Source organism: Ambystoma mexicanum, chromosome 2q (genome assembly GCF_040938575.1).
Source record: "Ambystoma mexicanum isolate Mex_15411 chromosome 2q, UKY_AmexF1_1, whole genome shotgun sequence".
Classification (NCBI taxonomy): Eukaryota; Metazoa; Chordata; class Amphibia; order Caudata; family Ambystomatidae; genus Ambystoma; species Ambystoma mexicanum.
The window spans coordinates 452104325-452127278 of record NC_090924.1 but is presented as its reverse complement, the minus strand read 5'-3'; positions in this window follow the sequence as shown (position 1 = coordinate 452127278).

Below are 22954 nucleotides of genomic sequence, written 5' to 3'. Positions count from 1 at the left end.
CATTTATGTAGGTTGGTATGAAGCTCACAAGTGGCTTATACAGAAGTCCAAGAATTGTGCCCTGAAGACAAAAGAAGAAAGCATAATGGCTTCTAATGCACATGACGACGTTGATTTTGCTGATCTCTGTTGAATCTGGCATAAATTAAAGCACTTCTAAAACCTCTGGACAACAAAAGCATCTATTCTCAGGGTGACCGGGAAGATGTGGTTTTCTAGTTTTATTCTGCAAAAATGTATGGTAATGGGTTGCAGGATGATGACTAAGTGCAGGAGATGACCTTGCAGCAGGTGCCACCAAAGAGCATAACGTTAACGTGTGCTAGCGCACGCGCACCTAGTTACGTACATACTTCTGGGCTCCAATACCTAAGGAAAATATTGCTACATATCAGTGTGCTTGAATTATTTTTTCAGTCCTTCCAGTTCTGCACCACAAGAAAACAATTGTAATCATGTGACTGTTCTCCACAGCATAAGGAAGCACCATGTTGTCACAGTTGGTGACAAAATGATCTTTGACGATCCTCTTCAATAATACAAATGGTTATGCTGAAGCTCTCTAGACTTCAGGATGAACTAGACTTCAGCATGAACGCGAGTAGGGAATTACTAAAAATCTATCTATTCCGCCATCATGGTCATCTGCAATTGTGGTCCCGATATACAAAAAAGGAGACAATCAAGACCCTACAAACTATCGCCCAATTGCTCTCCTGGACCCAATAGGAAAAGTCTACGGCTCTCTACTGCTAAAAAAAATTCAAAGATGGGCATCGCAAGCGCCATGCAATGACAACTTCCAAACGGGTTTCAAGAAAACCCTAGGAACAGCGATAAACATCTTTCTACTGTCCATCTTGTAAAGCAAAGTGATGGAGGGAGGCCCAAGACTGTTTACCGCTTTCATAGACTTCTCCCAGGTTTTCGACAGAGTTGACCGAGCCATCACTCTGGGGAAACCTGGAAATTTCCTAATGAGGTCCTTAATCCCATCAAAGCCTTATACACGGAAGCCACCATCAAAGTTCGTCTAAATCAGTACGGATGTTTATCAGCCCCATCGAGACAAAAAAAGGAGTCAAGCAAGGGTGACCTTTGGCTCCTGCCCTTTTCCAGCCTACATGGGGGACTATCAATACACAGAGGAGTCCATCAGATCCTTTCCGCCGAAATTAGCTCAAGTAAACATCAGCAGATTACTATACACAGACGACCTCATCCTTATGGACCAGACCTCCATAGGCCTACAGCTACAACTTGACAACCTACTCAGATTTACCTCTGAAAACAACCTTGAAATAAACATTGGAAAGATGAAAATAATGGTTGTGGAATGCTCGACGAGGAAACTGGAAAAACTCAATTGGTCTTTAAACAAGACTGTCGTTGACCAAGTCAAAAAGTTTAAATACCTGGGTGTGGTCTTAGACAACTCAAAAACTGAACTCACCATGCAAGAAAATCTAATGAAGACCAGAAATTTGGCGACACAAGGGAAGGCAATAGACAAGAAGTTTGGACGTTTCTCCACCATCCCAATACTAAACTTCTATAAATCAAAGGTTGTCCCTACTGTGACCTACGTCTCTGAGGCTATGCCCTACCTACCTAAAACAATTTGGCCAAAACTGGAGGCCCTCTGCTGGAGAACGGTTCTGGGGCTGCCAAATTCAACCCCAGTCTCGCTGATCAGACGCGAACCTAGCCTACTCTCCGTACAGGGCTCCGTCGAGTGCAATACACTCATGCTATACAGAAAATGTGTCATTCCGGCCCGCACTTTCCTTCATGGCTTGGTCTTCAAAGAAACATGTGCATCAAATGGCAAAATGCTCAAATTATGGAGAGATGGAAACCTAGCGCTACTAAAAAACATAGAGTGCACAGAAGATGACCTAAAGTACAACCCCACAAAGGTAAACAAAAAAATAAGAGGTGGAATGGATTCGTACTCTAGCTGCAGCAAACAGCTGCAAACTGGTACTCCACCTCCCTCCAGTGTGGAAAAAACTGAACTCTCTACAGAACTATATTAAAAGGTTCCCGAGTCGATCAGCACGAAACACCATATTGAGAGCTAGACTAAACCTTTTTGACACTAATGAAATCCGCCAAATCAGAGGACTCTCGCTGACCAACATCTGTAGATTTTGTAGCAAGGAAAAGGAGTCAATTCGCCATCTACTACTATCATGCCCAGGCACGTTGGCCACCAGGCTCCCTTACATAAAACACCTACTCAGTCAATCAACAGTGACAGACGAAGAGACATGGTGGGGAAGAATGATCAGTGGCAATAGAACAGCTTGGCAACTAGTGACTTAAAATTTTGCAACAACTAACGACAAAACTGGAACTTAAACGCAACAAGACTCTTTAGACTCCTTTTCGCCTTTTAAAGATAAGACTCACTGTGACCAACTTACTATGAAACTAAACTGAAGCTGTTGTAAAAAAATGTTTTCTTTTTTTTGATTAAACTCAACAATATAAAAAAAAAATTACTGAAATGATCCTTTCTCCCATCTTTCTTAGGGCTTGTCAACGGGTCTTGCAATGAAAAAAGACTTAAAATGCCAAGCTGAATTCTGAGAGCATGCAGTAGCGTTTAAAAAAAACGTTTATTTTGAAAAATGAGTCACAAACACAAGAAAAGAAATCACAACCAGGCAAATGGAGAAGATCTACCAACAATACTAAAACGGCATATGCCTAGAAGGCCTACTATCCAACCCAACAAAGACTCGACTAACATATTGGATACGAAAGTAATGTTTTGAAACACCAAATCAATTGATGCATCACAAAATAAATGCCCCAAACTCCTCCACTCCCCTCTCTTCCGAAGCAGTCATGGATGGAAGGGAGTCGCATAGAACAACACATTTAACAATGATACCTCGTATGCATTTGAAACCCCAAATTTTTCCAGAACCACCATCCCAAACAAGTATTTTCCTAATGAAAATTCACCAAAAACCAACACCCATAGATGCCAGTATTACCTTGCTGACTAAAATCTCCTTTCAACAAAGTTTTGTTTTGGATTATTTTGGCTTCTTATGGAAACTGGTATGTATTCCCCTCCTGTTTCACTGTAAGGTGCAGTGTGGAACCCTACAATACCACAGACCCCCATTTTGAACAACCCTTTGTTACTATCCAGAAACTTTCTGTACCTAATCTTTTGGGAATGGAGAAAAGACCCCTTTGTCGATCATCTATAAGTATTCTTCACCGTAGCAATCAGGCTCCAGTGCAGTCCCTATCTGTCCTAACAAGTTTATCCAAATTGGTGGTCCATTCCTCCATTTGGACTGATTGAGAGGCTCCTATGTCCCACCTTTAACCCCACCCCCCAACAGGCTCTCTCCAGCATTACCACTTTGGAATCTAAGGTTAAAATAAATGCTTTGAATGGCACACTTCTTGAAAATCTGAACCCCCTCTAGGGAGCCTTTCACTTATGTGCTAGGTCTTTAGGCCTTGAGTCATTATTCCTGCTTTTTCAGGTCTGTCTACTCCCTCGCCCACCGCCTAATGTTGGTAGCCATGGATCAATTTTCCCCTCTACTCCCTTAATTGCCACTCCACATTTCCTGTACTCGGCTTCATTTCTGTGTAAAGGACAGATGGAGTGAAGCCATGCAGTCAAATTGCTGTCATCCTTGGCGTCCTGGGCTGTCCTCCTTGTTCTGACCCTTTTTATGTGAGCAATCCTTTGGGCTTGAAAAGCTATTCAGGGCCCTCTTTCTTTGGTTTTTCTCCATCCTTCGATGTGCCCTCGACCCAGGTGACACCTTTCATAAGATTGACTGAGACCAAAGAAGACACCAAGGACGTAGGCTTAAGGTCAATACCTTGATTTAAGATTGGTTACAGGAAGGGAGCCACTGAGTAAACATAAATGGCCAGGATGGTTATTCTCCTTGATGTAGCTGAATCTTTCTCCCTGAGAGATGTTCACAATATGCTCTCTTGCTTCCTGAGGATTTCAGGCTTTCTTGGTGTCTGGATTGTCTCTCCCAGTCTTAAGTTAGAAACGTTTTTTGTCACCTTTTCCTGGGTGTTAAGTTTTAGGATTTCCTAAACCCTTCTTCTTTTGATATATTTTCAGACTTTCTGCCGTCCTGTACATCAAGACATTCTCAGAAATGTAGTCTTCCTAGCAGTCAGGTGAATATGGGGTTCTGCCCTATACGAGGGTCACCCTTGCTGCTTCTCTCCTTACCCTTGTCTCGAGTTAACTTCATGGCCCCCTCGTACACCTCCCACCCTCTGGTCTTGCCTAGCAGACAGCTCTCCCACTTCTTCTCTTCCCCTCCTGATATTGCACCGTCATTCTGTCTCCTGGTCGCCACCTAGTCTGTACGGCCTTCACCTGTTCTTAGCATGGTCTCTTTGTTGGTACAATCTTCTCCTCTCTTACAATTCCTGCCTCTTTGCTGCTTTTGCTACCACCTTTGCCAATTTTTTTCATCTCACCCTCCTCCATATCGCTCTCTAACTGATGTTGCCACCTCCTCTGGGCCACTCCTGTCTGATGCTCTCACCTCTCCCTTGCCCACAGATTCCACCACCTCCTCCTGCACCCTCACTCCTTCTGATGTTACTGCCTCCTTCTACATCTTGAGCTCTCGGCACTACCAGCTGCTCTCCACTGCTCCAACCTCCTCAATCTTTCCAGCCTTTGCTTTTTCCAACTCTCTCCAGTCTCCAACTACCACCAGATTATTAGCGTCCTACAACCCACACCAACTGATGTACTGCTCTCTCCCCTTCCCTCCCCATGGGTGGGACTCTTCATGATCATATACACCTATGGTCTCCAATTGGGACAAGGCAGGTTTTGGTTGCTGTGAGGGAGTGCTCCTGGGTCTACTTTGTGCTTTGGGGCCTGACCAAGCCTGTAAGTGCCTGTCCGGACTCCTGGGTTTGCTGCACATCTTTTTAATGTTTTGGGAAAGCTTTCTGGATTTTTGTGGTTTAACTTAATAACAGTATCTAAATCTACACATCTAAAACTAGGTGAATGAATCACTCTGCTTAAAAGGCCCTTGTGTTTTTCAATACAGCAACTTTGGTTCTGCTTTGACAGAGGTTCAGGCTCTCTGTTGGGGAAGGTCAGTGTGGCTATTATCCGTAAACGCTGTATAATAACCCCATGGAGGGTCCTGAAAGGCCTGGGCATTTGCACTGCTGTGGGACTCGAGGGTCTGTGTGGCTCTGGATTTATTGTACAGTTTATCGGTCATAGTCTCCCCCAAGTGACTGGGACCAAGGAAACGTAACTAGGGGGTCCTTACCATAGTGCTACCAGATCCATCATCCTCTGGCTTCAACAAGCACCTAGCCTCCCACGTTGCCCCCCTGGCAGTATGAAGTACCAAGAAGGGAGCTTAATCAGACCACCAAATCCTCTGAATGGGCTAGTAGCACACAAGGGAATACAGTTCTCCTGTAACGTTAGTGGCGGGGTCACATACCGGTGAAGGCTAAAAGTGAGTCTATGCCCAGTGCCTTCATGTGGTAGGTGCTTCGCGCTTCTAGGAAATTAATGGGGGTGGAGGGTGCTCTAACACCCCCATTAGGAACTAGACATATTTTGGTGATCTTGACTGCTCAAACAAGGTAACCTATACTGCTAAGGTGGAAGCTGCAGTTTTCAGGTCCTCCTGATGACTTCAGTCTACACACATTAGGCTCCACCCCCACCTTCTACTCCAGCTCTGCCAATGCCTCGACCTGTGGTCTGTGTCGCAGGCGAGGGGTGCAGATGAGACACATGATCCCTCCTGTCATTGTTCCTGTATTGGCTCTTTAACTCTCCGAATATGGGCTGCACTGGTTGCTTCCACAGCTAAAAAAGCAGATTTTAGTGAGTAATTTTCACTGCATGGTGGCAGGTTTGTGCTAACTTAACCATTTTTGGAACCCTGGCAGATGTTTTAATTGAAGTTGGCACAATTATACATAATGCTGTCTCCAGTATGCTTCTGTGAACTATTCATGAGGGTCCCGTTTTGGGTGTGTCGCCACCATCCGGTGTGCAGTTAGCTGGTCACTAAAAGAAAATTTTGAAAATACTTCATTTGTATAGGGGCAAACAGGAAAGTTTACTCTATTAGCCAGTCCTGTGAACAAAATGGAGAAATTATATGGATGTGGCAGATATTGAGACTGACGCATGCCCCCTCTCTTTCATCTCCCCCAATTGTCTCTACATCCAGCAGAGCCATGCAGACTTTGGATACTGCTGCAAGAGCTAGGTTTACTTGTGTGTCTTAGTCATTAGATGCACTTTTAAATCTATATTTTATTCTGGCATCCTGCTCTCCCCAACATTTTGCGTAAACCTGTTCTGTAGGCTGGATGGAAAAACGCCTCTCCAAAGAGCATACTGTCATTTTAAGACCTTTAAAATGTGGCCGGTACATGATAGCATCCTTTCAAGCATTGCACTCCTTCACCCCTTTCCCTGGTCCTGTTTGTCTGCCCTATTGGTTGGAGGTAGGAAGAGCTTTCTTTGTGCGCCTACCTTTTTTATTTGGGGACAGTGCGCTTGTTTTCTTTTCGTTGAATTTGGTTTTTTTTTCCACAAGAAATTGGTAAACATCTCACCACAAATGCAGTGTCATAACGTCCATTTCGTCACTATTGCATCATTGCATTCATTCCCTTCTGTATTTCCTTACCAGACAGTGAAATGCCAAGGACCATTTTGATTGCACCTTTCTACCTCCGCAAATTATCTATCACCTCTCACTTGTATGTCCACATGTGGCATTTATTTGACCAACAACTGGACTTGAAACCCCTTTTACATATGCAAACAAGAACAATAAAGTATAATATTTAAAAAAATCCTTTTCTCTTCTTTTTGTGTTTAGGAATGGCTGCACTCCGCTAAACTCTTGGTTTTCTAACCCATCTTGTTCTCCCTTCCCGTTCTCATTTGCATTGATGCTGTGGCGCTGCCCGATGACAGGGCGCGCACGCGGAGGCGTGACGTTGCACTCCGCTGCGTGCAACATAAATAAACGGGGCGTTTCCCGGCCGCGTCAAAGCGACCGGGAAGCCCGAACCGAGAGGACATGTGAGAGTGAGTCCTTCGGGGTCTGCGGCTTACGGGAGGCAACCCCCAACACTGGCGACGAGTGGGGGAAACGATGCCTGGGCCCGGCGGTGAATTATCCGGCAATTTTTCTTGATGCAGCGAGGTCGTCCTGAGACTTCGCTCCGGCCCGCAGGCCGTGCGTTACCCACGCGGCTGGCGGCCATTTTGCAGATCAGGCCGTGAAACTTCTCTGCGCTCCGGTTTGAGCAGGGAGGTGAATCCAGGCCTAATTCTTGGGAATCATGTCAGAAGGCAGTCATACCTGCACGTGAATATGCCCAGTTTGTGATTTTTCATTTTCCTGGGTCTCCTACATCGAGTGCAAGCAAGGAGGAGGGCTACAATGGCTGGGCCTGCATAGCCCACATTTCTTTCTTGTCCTAATTTTTGGAGCAGTTGGAAGCTGAGGCTTCTTTTCATCCTCTTCATCATCACAGAGGTGTGTTGCAGTAGCTGTTTCTTCAATGGTGCATGCTGGAGTCATTTGGACTTGGTGTTTGAGTTGCGGCCGCTGTCTTCCACGCTCGAGTGATACTGAGGACCAGGACGGAGCGGCGGTGCAGCAGCCTCCACGTGCGCCAGCAGCACTTCAAGGTTTGCTGCCTCCAGTGAAGCCGGCACAGCAGCCTCCTGTTGGTCAGGCATGTCTTCCGGGTCCTCTACTTCCAGCACAGCCCGCGGCAGTACCTGTTGTTCAGCAAATTCCCCCCGCCATGGCTCAGGTACGTGCAAAGGCGGCTCTGCAGCCCATCCCGGAGTTTGATGTATCGGGTCCGCCTTCCAGTTTGGGGCCCAGATGGAGGAGGTGGGTGATACCGCCTGGACATGTACTTTCGGGCTGCCCAGGTGGTTGATGATGACACCAGGCTGGCAACCGTGCTATACTCGGCAGGTCCCTCTGTCCAAGAGACTTTTGAATCGCTTCCGCCGGGGGATGGATCCTATGATCAGGCAAAGGCCGCTCTGCAGGCTTACTATCTGCCTCTCGCCAACGCGGATTACGAGCGATTTGTGATGCTCTCTGCCAAACAGAAAGACGATGAGACTCTGGACACTTTCTATGGGCGCCTGAGGCGTCTCTCGCTGGCCTGTGCTTGGGGTGATGCAGAGGACATGATCAGGACTATGCTTATCCAGGCGTGTTCATCAGGCAAGCTCAGGCGCCAGGTATTAAGGGAGCCCGGAATCACGCTTCAGCGCATCATTGAACTGGGGAGGTGCCATGAGGTGTCGGAGGTGAGAGCAGCTAGAATGGAGGCTGGGTCGCGCCCCATCAAGACCGAAGAGGTATGTGCGATGTGGTGAGGTGGCAGGGCCACCAGAAGACCTGGCGGTGGTCCCCGGGAATGAGCCGGGAGGGCACGAGAAATCTGCCAAAAATGTAAGTATGACCTGCCCCACCCAGCAGAATGCCCTGCGGCTGGAAAGACCTGTGGACGGTGTGGGCTACCGGATCATTTCTCGAGGGTATGCAAGGCGGCAATGCTGGTGTTGGTGCCGAGGGGCCCGGGACGGTCCAGTTTCACTCGCCAGGGTCGACCATCCAACGTCCCTCAGGTGGACCAGACTGAGGAGGATGCCCAGGTGGAGGAAGTGGAAGAAGAGGAGGAAGTGAACATCTTCTTTGTCTCGAGAGTGGGGAACCTGAAAAGTAAGAACAGGAGACAGCCAAGGTGCGTGGTCGAGGTGAATCGATCTCCAGTGCCGGTCCTCGTGGATACGGGGGCGTCGGTGAATGTAATGGCCCGTGGACACTATGATGCTATGGACCAGCCCCCCAAGCTGGCTGCACCCAAGGCCCGCATCTTTGCCTTTGGTGGTGTGGACCCTATCCCTCTGGACGGTGTGTTCGTGGCAAAGGTAGAACACGAGGGCTCCCAAATCACAGCACGATTCTACGTGACACCGGTGAGCACCAATACTCTGTTAAGTTGTGCTGCAGCAGAGCCCCTCGGCATTGTCAGCTTCGCATACTCTGTCTATTTAGAGGACATTAATAACTTGCTCGAGAAGTATGCCGCACTGTTCAAGGGGATTGGGCAGATGGCCGGTGACCTAGTGAGGCTGCACATTGATGAATCGGTGCAGCCCCTTGCCCTGAAACATCGAAGGGTACCATTTCACCTCCGTGAACATGTCGACAAGGAGCTGGACAATTTGGTCAATCTTGACATAATAGAAAAGGTTGAGGGAACAAGGAAAGGAAAAGGAACAAAGCCATTAAGAGAGAGAGACACCTCACCCCGACGATTGATTACATCATTGCGGAGGTACAGGGTGCTTGCTTCTTTTCGAAACTGGACCTCCGGGCGGGCTATCACCAGGTTGTCCTCCACCCCGAGTCGAGGTATATTACCACCTTTACTACACACGCTATAAGAGACTGAGTTTTGGTGTGTCCTCGGCAGCGGAGGTGTTTCAGAACATTATTCGGGGCGCCCTGGCTGATCTACAGGGCGTTTTGAATATAAGCAATGACATCCTGGTGTTTGCAAGAACGGAGGTAGACCATCTGAGGTGATTGGCGAAGACGTTCGGAAGACTACAATCCTTGGGCCTCACCCTCCACAAAGAGAAGTGGAATTTCTACGACCATCGATAGAATTCTTTGGCTTTGTATTTAAGGAGGGGGGTGACTCCTGATCCCAGGAAGGTGCAGGACATAAAGAAGGCGCAGCCTCCAGAGTCCGTGTCTGAGGTGCGAAGTTTCCTTGGCATGGTTACATACTGTGGACGATTCATAAAAAATCTTGCCTCCAGGTCGGAACCGCTCAGGGCACTGACAAGGAAGGATGCCATCTGGAACTGGGGCCCGCTTGAACAGGCGGCTTTTGATGACATCAAGGGTGCCTTGGCATTTGAGGATACCATGTCATTTTTCAATCCTGCGTTGCCATCAGAAATCATCGTCGACGCCAGCCCATTCGGCCTGGGCGCCGTGCTAATGCAGATTGACTGTGATGGGGGTGTCCGCCCGGTGGCATATGCCAGCAAAGCCCTATCTGAGGCGGAGCAACGGTACTCGCAGATCGAACGCGAGGCGCTGGCAGTACTTTGGGGATGCCGGCACCTCCGGCTCTACGTCCTCGGACGACCCGGTGACGGTGGTGACAGACCACAAGCCACTGCTTCCCATCCTAGCGGGGTCGTCATCCAAGCCACCGGCATGCATTGAGAGGTGGATGCTCGCTCTTTTGGAATATGGAGTCACCTTGGTATACCGGCCGGGGGCGAACAACGCGGCAGACTATCTCTCCAGACACCCTGGGGTGTCCGGGGGGGAAGACCATGACATCTGTGCAGAGGAGGCCGAGGAGCACGTCCGGGTGGTGGTGGAGGCGGCCACGCCGAATGCCATGCCTCTTCAGGAGCTGGAGGCAGCTGCAGCGGATGATGAGTGTTTCAAAATCCTGAGGCACTCTATGCAACAGGGCTCCTGGAAGTTGGTGCTGGAGGCTCTGGCGGGGCGCACTCAGGAGGCCAGGACCAGACTTGAGCAGCTATGGAAGGTCCGGGAGGAGTTATCATTTTCAGCATCCGGCCTTCTACTCCGCGGAGATCGGATTGTGGTGCCCCAATCGAAGGTGGGCGAGGTGATCCCCCTGGCACACCGTGGTCACCAGGGCGCCGCCAAGACCAAGGCACGCCTACGGCTGAAGGTGTGGTTCCCCGAGCTGGAGCGCAAGGTCGATGACTTTGTGGCAGCCTGTGTTTGGTGCCAGGCGGCATCTCCCCTGCAGCGTGAACCTGCCATAGAGACGATGCCTAGGGGGACGCGCCCTTGGGAAATTGTTCATGCCGACTTTGGGTCCACCACGATGGGCACCCACTTCCTGGTTCTGGTCGACAAATACTCAAGGTATCCCGAGGTGGATTTCCTGCAGTCTGTGGCGTTTGAGCATGTCGTCGTGGCCGTGGAGAAGGTGTTTGCGGCCCATGGCTTCCCATGCACGCTGTGCTCGGACAACGGGGTGCCATTCCAGAGCGAACGCTTCTCAGAGCTGATGGAGAGCTATGGGGTGGTGCACAGGAAGATCATGCCTCTCTGGCTCCGGGCCAATGGTGAAGCAGAACGGCTGATGAGGACTCTAAATAAGACCTTTAGAATTGCTATGGTGCAGGGGCAGTCCTTCCAGAGAGCCCTGTACCAGTTTCTGAGGGTGTACCGCACCACGCCACATGCATCCACTGGAGTGGCCCTGGCAGAGGCATTTTTTAAGCGGTGCCCTCGAGGTTTTCTGCCGGAGGTAGGAGAGAAAGAACCTGGGGTGATCAATGACCAACAAGTCAAGATGGACCGGCGAATAAGAATCGAGCAAGAGAACGTTCGGAGAGGGCTTCGCCCGCAGCGGCTGGAGCCAGGCGATGAGGTCCTTATTCGGAATAGACATCCCCATGGAAAGCTCTCCCTACCGTATGAGCCGGAACTGCTGGACGTTGTCGCAGTCCGGGGATCCATGGTGACTGCCGGTCTGCGGTAACTCGCAGCGTGAGCTTCTTCAAGAAGCTGCGGGATCCAAGAACTGATCCACCTCCTGATCCAGACCCAGGAGAGGTCCCTGAGGACGAAGGGGAAACACCTTGTCTGCCTGAGTCCCCGGCCCGGGGCATGCCTATGGACAGATCACCCGTGCCGGAAGTGAGCAGGAGGTACCCCCAGAGGGCTGGGCGAGGGAAACCTGCTTACCTCAGCGACTATGTGTTGAGTCATCTGGCTGATTGTCCTAATGATGAGAACTGTTAAAGGCTTGGTCTAGTAAAAAAATGTATTGTCCCTACAGGTCGGCCATGTTTTGTTAAGCCTAAGTGGCTCGATTTTAGAAAACTTTCCTATGGACCTTACCCGAGTTTTCGTCCATTAAACGCACGCGAAAACAAGCACCAGGGAGCTGCCATTTTGTGATAATCCTATCATTTCCCCCATCGCCCTGGCTGACCTGCTTTTGCGGCACTAAATCATTTCCCCCGCCCCTGAGCCTGTCATCATCAGACTCGTACCGCCCATTTCCCAACGCCAAAGCACGTCTTGTGTCAACATTCGCTGCGCTTCAGCTAATGACGTGTCGCCATAGAAATGGCAGGACGCCTCTTTCCTCAATAAGTATAAACAGACCGTTTCACAACACACAGCAGCAGATTTTCGATTCCATTCCTCTCTCTGTGTTACTTAGAGTATTCTGTGACTCGTTTCTGTGCTCTGGTCAGCTACCTTCGCCGCTTGTAGCCCGTGTGAACACCTGTACCATCTCGGTAAATTATTTTACTTTGTTTACCACACAATGGCTACAATAATGCCCTACATGTACGAGCCCGAGTATACCGAGGAGGAACTATTGGAAAGTGAAGCACGCGAAAACGATGGGGATTCGGACGGCAGTTGGCAGGACGAATCAACAGATGAAGAGCCTGGGCCTAGTCGCATTGACGGCGTCTCCACCTGGTGCACATGCAATCGGTGCGAGCTAATGCCGACCGAGGAGGAGAACTGCTGCTGCCGAGAAAATGCGGGATGCCTGGCCTACATTTCGGAAGGCGAGCCACGACCGCAATGCATCACCGAGCTGCCAGACTTCAGGGCAGCCTGCCTCACACGGGCCGTGTTGAGGATAATGATGGTGCTTATGCACGAACTTCGCACAACTGTTAGTCCTCGTAATCCGAGTAACGAGTAAGTATACTCTGCTTGTCATGCCACTCCTATTTCATGTTCTTCTACTATATCCAAAATTACATCTACATATCATTGTAACGCATGTAAGTCGTTCAATAGTGTGCATTGTCTAGATAGCATTTGTCCATGTAGAATGCCATTAGTTACAAGAATTGTCATTGACAACAAATGTTTATTAAACTTATCTTGGTCATTTAAAAACAGTTTGTTTCATTTCTTTTCACAGGTGGTACAGGCTGGTGGCCTATCGTTCCTTTACATGGTGGCTCCACGGGAGGCTTGGACACCGCGTTCGAAGAGTGATACCCGCCTGTGCCGTTCGTGCCATTAGAGAAATGTTCCCGAGTGACAGAGGTCAGTACAGGGGATTTTCTCTCGCTGTGCTGCAACCTGACCTGTATAATCTTTAAAGTCTTGTATTTTTGTGTCATGAAAATAAGATACAAAATAAAACACCACATATATTTTAACAACGGTTGTTTCGATTTTTTTAAATGAATCAAGTGGTGTCTCCATTCAAGGATGGACGTCAGACATCTGTGCTCCGAATGGGTGAAGGTCTGGTTGCTGTGAAGCAGGGTGGTCACTATCTATCTAAGCTAACATAACATATTCTCGATAATGCATGCACTAAATAACGCTTGTTCAAAGTCTTTCAGTAGGTTATGTCTCTATAAAAGTCACACAAAAATCTATATTAACAATTACCATTGTATTATAGAGGCCTAAGGGTCTTGACCACTATAATACACCGGTTGAAGTGTGGGTCTGTGCTCACAAGAATCTCCGGTATGTGGCATTTGTTATTGATAAGCAACAATATACTATCAAAGGCGGTTCGCGCCAGTGGATGAGCGCTGGCATGGGGGGCTGTCAGGGGCGCGAAAGGCCAAGGTGCCAAACTGCATGTACACTTCAAAAGGTATCCCACGCCAAGGGGCCATCGGTCACATGGCCTCCTCAGACCCCGTGTCTCCAGCCAGGCCTCCCCTTGAATCAGGCCGCCCCCCTGCAATCCACATAAGTGTGTCTCCATTCAGCAGTCTTCCTGTGCCTTATCTGCACGCCCCAGGCCCATCCATCCCACCCCCTCTATCAAAGGCGGTTCGTACCCGGGGATGAGCGCTGGCATGGGGGGCTGTGATGGGCGCAAACGGCCAAGGTGCCAAACAGCATGTACACTTCAAAAGGTATCCCACGCCAAGGGGCCATCGGTCACATGGCCTCCTCAGACCCCGTGTCTCCAGCCAGGCCTCCCCTTCAAGCAGGCCGCCCCCCTAAGACCACGACATACATACGTCATTCATTCACAAACACACCCCTGTTTCTAATACTTTATAAACCACTTGATATGTCTCATGAAAACATCTTTGTGCTTTGCAAGTCAACTCCTGAACGAGTTACCTGGCAACCACTGAGATCTACGCTAATCTGCTCATCGTCGTGCTATCCGTGAACTTCTGTGACCGCTTAGAGCAAACCCATCAGTGTGCTACCTGTGGCCACCCACCTATTCTCCTGCAACATACTGCTCTGCTTGCTGAATCCAACTGTTTGTTGGTCAAGGTAAGGCCATGTATCCTAGTCATATTTCGCAGATTTTTAAATTTCTATCTATTTGCGAGTAGAGTACACAATAGTGCTATGTTCATTGGTCTCATTGCTATTGACTTGAGTTTCCATTGCTATGCTATCAATAGATCTATTTATTTTCATCTGTGTCTATTGTCATCGAATTGCATCCTTCGGGGGTCCAGTCTATAATGTAAGCATGTTTCCTTCTCGTGCAAGACAGAACATCCAAGGGACGAGTCACATGTTCAGATTTTAGTCACATCATTTATACATTTCTGCAACTTATGCAAATACTAAGCCGCACATAATGAACTGGTATAGTTCCTGCGACCAAAACAAATCTTGCATTGATCATTGTATGATTCATTTACTTTTGTATCAAATCTTTATTCTTGAAGATTGTATAATAATGTCGATATTTACTTTTCAGATTTATTAACAATGCCTGCCTGTTCGATTAGCGGTTGCCCTTCGAAGACCCATGCGAAATCTGAAGGCACTACAATGCATGTATTCCCGAAAACTGTTGATCGAATAAGAGAATGGGTCAGACATTGCGTATATCCACTGGATGAGCTGGAAAGTAGAGTCCAACAAGTCTTACAGGACAAGAGGGGTGATCGATACCGCATCTGCAGCCGGCACTTTTCCTTGGACATGTACACAACATCTTGGGTAACAAAGAAGAATAAACGGCGAACGACACGGAAATTGCTCAAACGCTATTCCCACTCTATTCGTCCACATTCCACCACCGGTGAGTCAAGTGTCCAGATTTAGCTTTAGGCCTTGCGGTAGTGTGTAGGTAGCCGAACTGATTAATTGATATTGTAGGTGTTCTATCCCTTGTAATAATTTCGATATTGATATGAGTGTATAGTTTTTTGAATAATGACATTTATCAATATATTCTTTTTCGATTTCATAACCCACAAAAGCAATGTATATATATGGGAACAGGGAACTGTGCTGTATTGAGCATTTTTCAAGTATTCTGTCGCCTTACATGGCTATTTTTAATATTGCCATTTCATTATCAATCATTAATTTACCTTTACAACTTCTTGACTACCCCTTAAATCTGAAGCAAGAACATTCTACATCCTTGACGTGGTCGCAGTTATAAACCACTTCTAGCGCGTATCAGGTAATCTTACTAGGCTAATCCGCTACAGACTTGTTTTATGCATGTCAAGTAATAGTTTTATTTTATCGTGTAATTATTTTACCGAATGTTTGGTTAGTGCTTTCCAATTGATATACGCCTTAGTTATCGTCAACTGGTGTTTGTTTTCAGTGATAATTAGTGTCATCCATACTAATGCAAATACTGTCTTTCAGGGAGATGCTGAAGCGTCCGCCACATCTACAACATTTCTAGATGTTCTTCACCAGCAGGAGGTATGGATACTGACAGCTCCATCGAGCGTCATCATCAGAGCTGGAATTCTTGGCGTTTGATTGTTCTACACAATGTTTCATTCGTGGTTAGCCGTTGATATGTACCTGTGCTGTCGACCCCAGGTGTGTGTTATGTTTTCACTATTGTAATCCTCACTAATGCAAGTACTATGTTTCAGGCAGTTGATGGAGCGTCAACCCCTGCACTTGATGCAGAGCCTGACATTCAAGTAATTCCAGGGGAAGTGGAAGCGGGACCATGCGTATACGAATCGGCGCAACAGCTTTCGGAAGTGCGCACTACATTTGCAACATCCATAGATATTCTTCAGCAGCACGAGGTATGGATACTGACAGCTCCATCATGCGTGATCATATAACGTGATTCCATTTGCTATACTTTCTTCCCTATTAACACAAGTGCTGTGTTTCAGGGAGACGACGAAGCTTCCACTACAATCACAACATCCAATTTAGATGATGCAGATGTAAATAAATCGGAGAAATAAGTCGATGAAATGTGATCATATTTAGATTTTCCTTGATTCTTTTGGACAATGCATCATGTGTGGTTATCTCTTTATATGTACCTGTGCGTTCGACCCCAAGTGTGTGTTATGTTTCCAATATTGAAAACCATACTAATCCAAGTACTGTGTTTCAGGGAGACGACGGAGCTTCCACCACAATCACAACATCTCATTTAGATGATGCAGATGTAAAGGAATCGGAGAAATAAGTCGATGAAATATGATCATATTTAGATTTTCCTTGATTCTTTTGGACAATGCATCATTTGCAGTTATCTCTTTATATGTACCTGTGCCGTCGACCCCAAGTGTGTGTTATGTTTCCAATATTGAAAAGCATACTAATGCAAGTATTGTGTTTCAGGGAGATGCGGATGCCTCCTCTCCAATACAACCATTCATGGCTGTCCATGCAGAGCCGGAGGTATGGATACTGACAGTTCCATCGAAATAGATCATCACTGGTCGAATACTTGTCGTTTGATTGTTGCACACAATGTTTAAATCGTATTTGGCTATTGAGATGTACCTGTGTGTTCGTCCTCGCGTGTGTTTTATGCTAACAATATTTTGATACATAGTAATGAAAGTACTATGTTTCAGGGAGACGATGGAGCCTCATTCCGTGCTGTCTATGCGGATACAGAAAATATAGTCGTTGCAGCGCAAGAGGAAGGGAGGACATGCGGAAACGAATCGGAGCTACAGCGTGCAGATGTTGAAGGTCGAGTCAAAAAAGTTGCAAAGAAAAAAAAACAAAAAAAGGTTAGTTACAAACAGTTCATAACTTTAAAAAAATGTTTGTGCTGGGGACTATTTTATGTTTTTTTCCAGTCAATTGGACTACACTTTATCTTGTGTTTAAACTGAACATCCCTTTTCCAATCTCTCCTCCAGTTACCCGTGGGTGTCAGAACTATACATACACAGACAGTGAAGCGAATGAGAGATGTTGCTTGCCAGACCATGTACACTATGGAGGAACTATTCATTGAGGCTAGGCGTGTTCAGGCTCGAGATTCTCATGTCCAATGGCCAGAACATGAATTAACTGTGTTTGGAGACTACAGCAAAGTTGCATTGGACCATAGCTACAGTGCGACCGCACCACCACAAGAAGATGTTATTGAATGTATTGAAGATAGCTCTGAAGTAGTTGCAGATCAATTCACACAATCTACACCCGCCAAAAATTTGCCACCAAAAAACCTGTCGACATTGTTGTGTTCTCCCATCAATGTTGAAGTAATAGATGTCGAAATGACAGAGAATGAACCAGCCGCAGCATCCATAGACTCATCAGAACTTGATATCAGCGATATTACTTTCCAATATGTTGAAATCTCCACAAAGTCACAGGCCGAAACAACGTTGACGCAGGATGACAGTCTAATGAAAGAGAGCAAATACATTGTATTCGACAGTTGTTTGATGGAAATTATAAGTATGCTGAAATGTGTGCATTCCATTAGAGGGAAAGTATGTGGGAAGCCATTGATTAATGTGACTCGTCAAATAAAAGGCAGTAACGTCAAAATAAATGCCACCTGTAGATTAAATCATAGGTTCTCATGGTCTGCACAACCGATGCTGGGGAAACTGCCAGCAGGCAATCTACTGTGTGCAGCTGCATCACTTTTTAGTGGCTCCAGTTTTAGAAAGTTAGAGGCTTTCTTTCAGTTTGTGGGACTCCATTTCATTTCTAAAGCGCTGTAGTACATATACCAACGTGATTATCTGTTTCCGGCCATTAGTGATGCTTGGAAAATTGAACAATTGTCTATAGCAAGTACATTCGAAGGCAAACGATTCAGGCTAGCCGGCGATGGACAGTGCGACAGCCCTGGATTTTCTGTCAAGTACTGCACCTACCACTTTCAGGACATGGATAGTAAGAAAATTGTGAGTTCGGTGGTCGTGCAGGTAACACAATGTACATCGTCAGTGGCCATGGAGAAACTAGGATTTATAAAATCAGTGGAATATCTACAATCAAGGGGAATGCACATCGACCTCATAGCCACGGACAGACACGTTTCAATTGCCAAGACAATGAGAGAGCAGTTCCCACATATTAAACATCAATTTGATGTATGGCATCTTGCTAAATCAATCAATAAGAAAATCTCGGCTGCAGGGAAAAAAAAAGGTTTTGAAAGTATTTTGCAGTGGTCCCATTCTATCACCAACCATCTTTGGTGGAGCTCAAAAACTTGTGAAGGGTCAGTGGAAATACTACTTGAAAAATGGCGGTCACTGATGCACCACTGTACCAACGTTCACCGCTGGACAGCAAATCAACATTTCCACCAATGTGAACATGGCCCTTTGTCCCCAGAGGAGGCACGGCAGAAGAAGTGGTTGATTCCATCTTCACCGACACACAAAGCCATTGAGAAGATTGTTTTCGACAAAACTCTATCAAGAGATTTGAGAGGACTGACAGAATTCTGTCACACAGGAGATTTAGAGGTGTTCCACAATATGTGCCTAAAGTACAGGCCAAAGCGCTTGCATTTTAGCTTTCGGGGCATGAAACATCGCACTCTACTAGCGGTCTTGGCCCATAACAGCAATGTCGGACGTGAACAATCTAGGACTAGGGGTAAAGTAAGGATGCCTCGCTACACGAAGGTGTTTTCAAAACGAAGTAAGCAATGGGTGATCAAACCAGTCTATGATGAAATGCAGTTCGACTTTGTGAAAGGCCTTATTGTTGCTGTGTTAGAGAAGCACAGATATGGAATTTTGGACGTTTCTGTGCAGAGCAGTGATCCATTGCCACCGAACATTGCGACTGTGCCATGCCCACCCGAAGCACAGCTGGTTGTGAAGTACAAATCCCGGTTTAAATAATTGCAATACGATTGTCTTTTTGTAAATAAATGTTATTGTACAGTGTACCTGTAACCCTAACCCCTACCTTCACCATCATGGGTGGCGAACAAGCTGGGTGTCATATTTGAATTCTCTCTATTCACCTCATATATGTGTATGTATATATTTTTCTCATGTCTCATCTCATGTAAATGTAAATGCTGCGCACTGTTTACAGAGGGGAGGCTTGTGTATTGCAAATAATAAAACAAACAAACAATAAATCTCACTTTTAACTCAACTCCTGTGGTACTTTATACTTTCCCTGACCTTCCGCCAAAAATTAAATGTCTCAATTTGGGCTGCAAAGCTCGCAGACAACGGGGACAAAATTGGGGCACTTAGAACGCGCCAGCCAAGCGGGCCGAGGCATTTGGGAGAGAAGCCAGTTCGCATTTGCACATTGAGGCGCACTACATAGACGGATTCTAAACTTCAAGTTCTCACAGATGCCTATACTACGTGATGTTGCAAATAAAGAATGCGAAGGACAGCGGCTTTGATTTTCAGTTCGCGCCCAGATGAGGCCCACAAGTCGCACTGGAAGTATAAGGGTCTATTGTTTTTTGACCTTGAGACAGGGACCATGCCGAAAGAACTACATTTGAGGGGGGTGCGCAATAACGTAAGAGACGATAAGGCAGAAAATTCAGAAACTAGACCGAGTTTCATTTTAGTTCAGTATACGAAAAATCATTGTCAAGAGCACGGTCCGTTTTACAGACTGCATTACGAAGAGACACAATGGAAATTTCAAATATAATGTAAGTAAATCTTTACACGCTTTTATACCGGAATGAAGATTTAATGAATGGATGCATGAATAAATGAATGAATGAAGAGCTAGGAAAAGCAAGGAAAACTTGTTCGTAGTGGGCACATGGGCATGCAGGTCCACTGGTCTCACCGATCTCGGTCCTTGGCCCAGCCACTTTTCCCTGCACTGCCTACCTGCACTACGGGACTGTCTCTGTATCCTTCAGCCCCTTCTCCCGGCATTTACCTTGCACTTGCCACCAGCTGGCCCTATTATTTAATTTGTATTCAACTAACCATGTACAGCACTTTTACCCCCTCTACCCCCTTCCCCATGCACGATCAGAAAGACACCTGGCTTAGTAGGATCGTTGTCTGTCTGCCCTTGTTCCGCACCTGCCTCGTCGCGCCTAGAAACACTTGAGTGTAGGCGCGTTACAAATGCCATATCATATATCATATCATTCCTCACGCATGTAGACTAACTGTTGTTTATCATTGTGTGTTGGCCTCGATTTATTTCGTTACTTTTCGCATTGATTTTAGAGCCGAACATTGAACTATCCTTGCAAGCAAATAGTTTCTGATCGGCTGTAATAAATAAAATCAGTAATATTAATGAAGATCGGCTGGCGAGACTAATTATATTTTTTTTGTTTTCATAACAGGTATTTGCTCCCCTTCTGCTACTGCCATCGGTTTGAGACACCAGCAGATGGCTTTTACAGTAGACACCTGCAGCTTCGTGTGAACAACTGGAGCACACTGACAATTTTATGGGACGATCGCCAAGGGCCCACATGCCCTTACGCTGTACTAGTGGCTAGAAGCAACATTTCAACATTTACGATGGACTAGTGCCTAGTTGATGGAACAGCCTTGCGGTTCACCGTGCTTCCAAAGTGCTTCTGTTAACGAAAAGCAACACCCTGTGTACCATGGCGGATACAGATAAAAGAAAATAAATGGCTTTCGGAGTTCATATGGCAATTGCTGAATATTCTCTAAACATTTAATGTAAAATAAATGTACTTTACCAAATGTACCGTGTTGCTGTTTGATTTTAAAGTACAGTTTCATATTCCGAATTGTGGCGCGCTGTGTTGTGAGATGGTCTGTGTTGGTTTCCGGGTTCTGTGTGGAGTCGCGTAGAAGACAACTGGGCGCGTTTGCCTACGCAGCACAGTAACGTCACGGAGAGAGGCGGGGAATATGAATGTTTGGATAATGTCAGGCTCAGGGTCGGGGGAATTGATTTAGTGCCGCAAAAGCAGGTCAGCCAGGGCGATGCGGCAAGTGATAGGATTATCAGAAAATGGGGGCGCCCTGGTGCTTGTTTTCGCGTGCGTTTAATGGACGAAAACTCAGGTAAGGTCCATAGGAAAGTTTTCTAAAATTAAGCTACTTAGGCTTAAAAAAACATGGCCGACCCGTAGGGACAATAAACATTTTTACTAGACCATGCCTTTAAGTAAGGGGACCCGGGTGGATGTTAATAAAGGGGTGTTTTGAACATGGGGCCTTGTGAAATGCTATGCATATATTTTGGTATGGTTTGCAATGTCTAGTGTTAGTATTGTTTACTGTTCTCCCGGAAAAAGGAGGAGTGTGGCGCTGCCTGATGGCGCTGCCTGATGACACGCCGCCGCGTGCAACATAAATAAACTGGGCGTTTCCTGGCCGCGTCAGAGCAACCGGGAAGCCCGAACCAAGAGGACGTGTGAGAGTGAGTCCTTCGGGGTCTGGGATTGACATTTTTACTTCCAAAATGGCAGTGGCCATGTGTTAATGCTAATAAAGTTATTTGACTTGATTGATGCTTTAAAATATATTTACTGCAGTTTTCAAGTTATGTTACACATTTGACTGTATTTTGTATTTAAAATAAACAGGGTAATGCTGCTGAAAATGTTAATCTAGTTATTTATGGGGGATGTCTAGTGTTTTTTATGGAAGCATCTGATTGGCTGTGCATTTAGTGATGTCAGTATGTGATTGGGTCTCCAGTCTGTTTACAGAGGACAGCCATTTTGATAGGTAAGGGTGTTATTTTGTTACATCATGAGTGTGCCGACTCATCTGCTGGGGGCCGGTGTTCAATTCAGAAGCAATGTCAATTGTGTTTATTCATCTCGTGGTAAAAACAGCTTTGAACTGTCATGTGGCATCAGTGTCAACCGGTAACTGAAGCCTGATCGACTGGTCAAAGGTCACCCTCAGATTTCGCACATTGCCGACAGTGATCTCGCTCTGTAAATTTAACAAGGGCTGCTTGTTGGGGGTCGCCATCCGCGCCCCCGATGCGGTCCCGCAAGCCCCACAACAGACAGCACACGGAGACACGGTGTTGTTCGTTCGGGCTTCCCGGTCGCTCTGCTGCGGCCGGGAACGCCCCCTTTATTTAAACACCACGCGGCGGCGTGACGCGTCACGCCGCCGCGTTCGCCCGTCATCGGGCAACGCCACACTCCTCCTTTTCCGGGAGGATCAACAAACATTGCAAACTCGTCAACTTTATTAACTTAAACCCACACTTATAAAAACTTCACTGCACACCCAAACTCGTGGACCCCTTTAATGACAGCCACCCCCATTCGGATCCCCAGACTCAGGGGCCATCTGCCCCACAACATAGTCACTGAGGTAGGCGGGCTTCCCACGCCCAGGTCTCTGGGGGTACCTCCGGCCTACCTCTGGCACTTGATGCCCCTCGGCTCCTTCACCTCGGATGGGAGACTCCGGCACTTCGGCCGGGAAACTGTCATTGAACAACGTGTAGGGGGGATCAGGCTCAGGGGGGGTTTCAGTTCGCGAATCACCCAACTTCTTAAAGAAACTAACGTTCCGGGTGACGGCCGACCTGCCGTCCGAGGCCGTGATCATGGAACCCTTCACCGCCACCACGTCCAGGGGGTCGGGTTCGTAGGGGAGTGATAGTTTGCCCTGGGGACGTCTATTCCGTATTAAAACCTCATCCCCTGGCTCAAGACTCTGTGGTTGGAGGCCCCGTCGTAGATTTTCCTG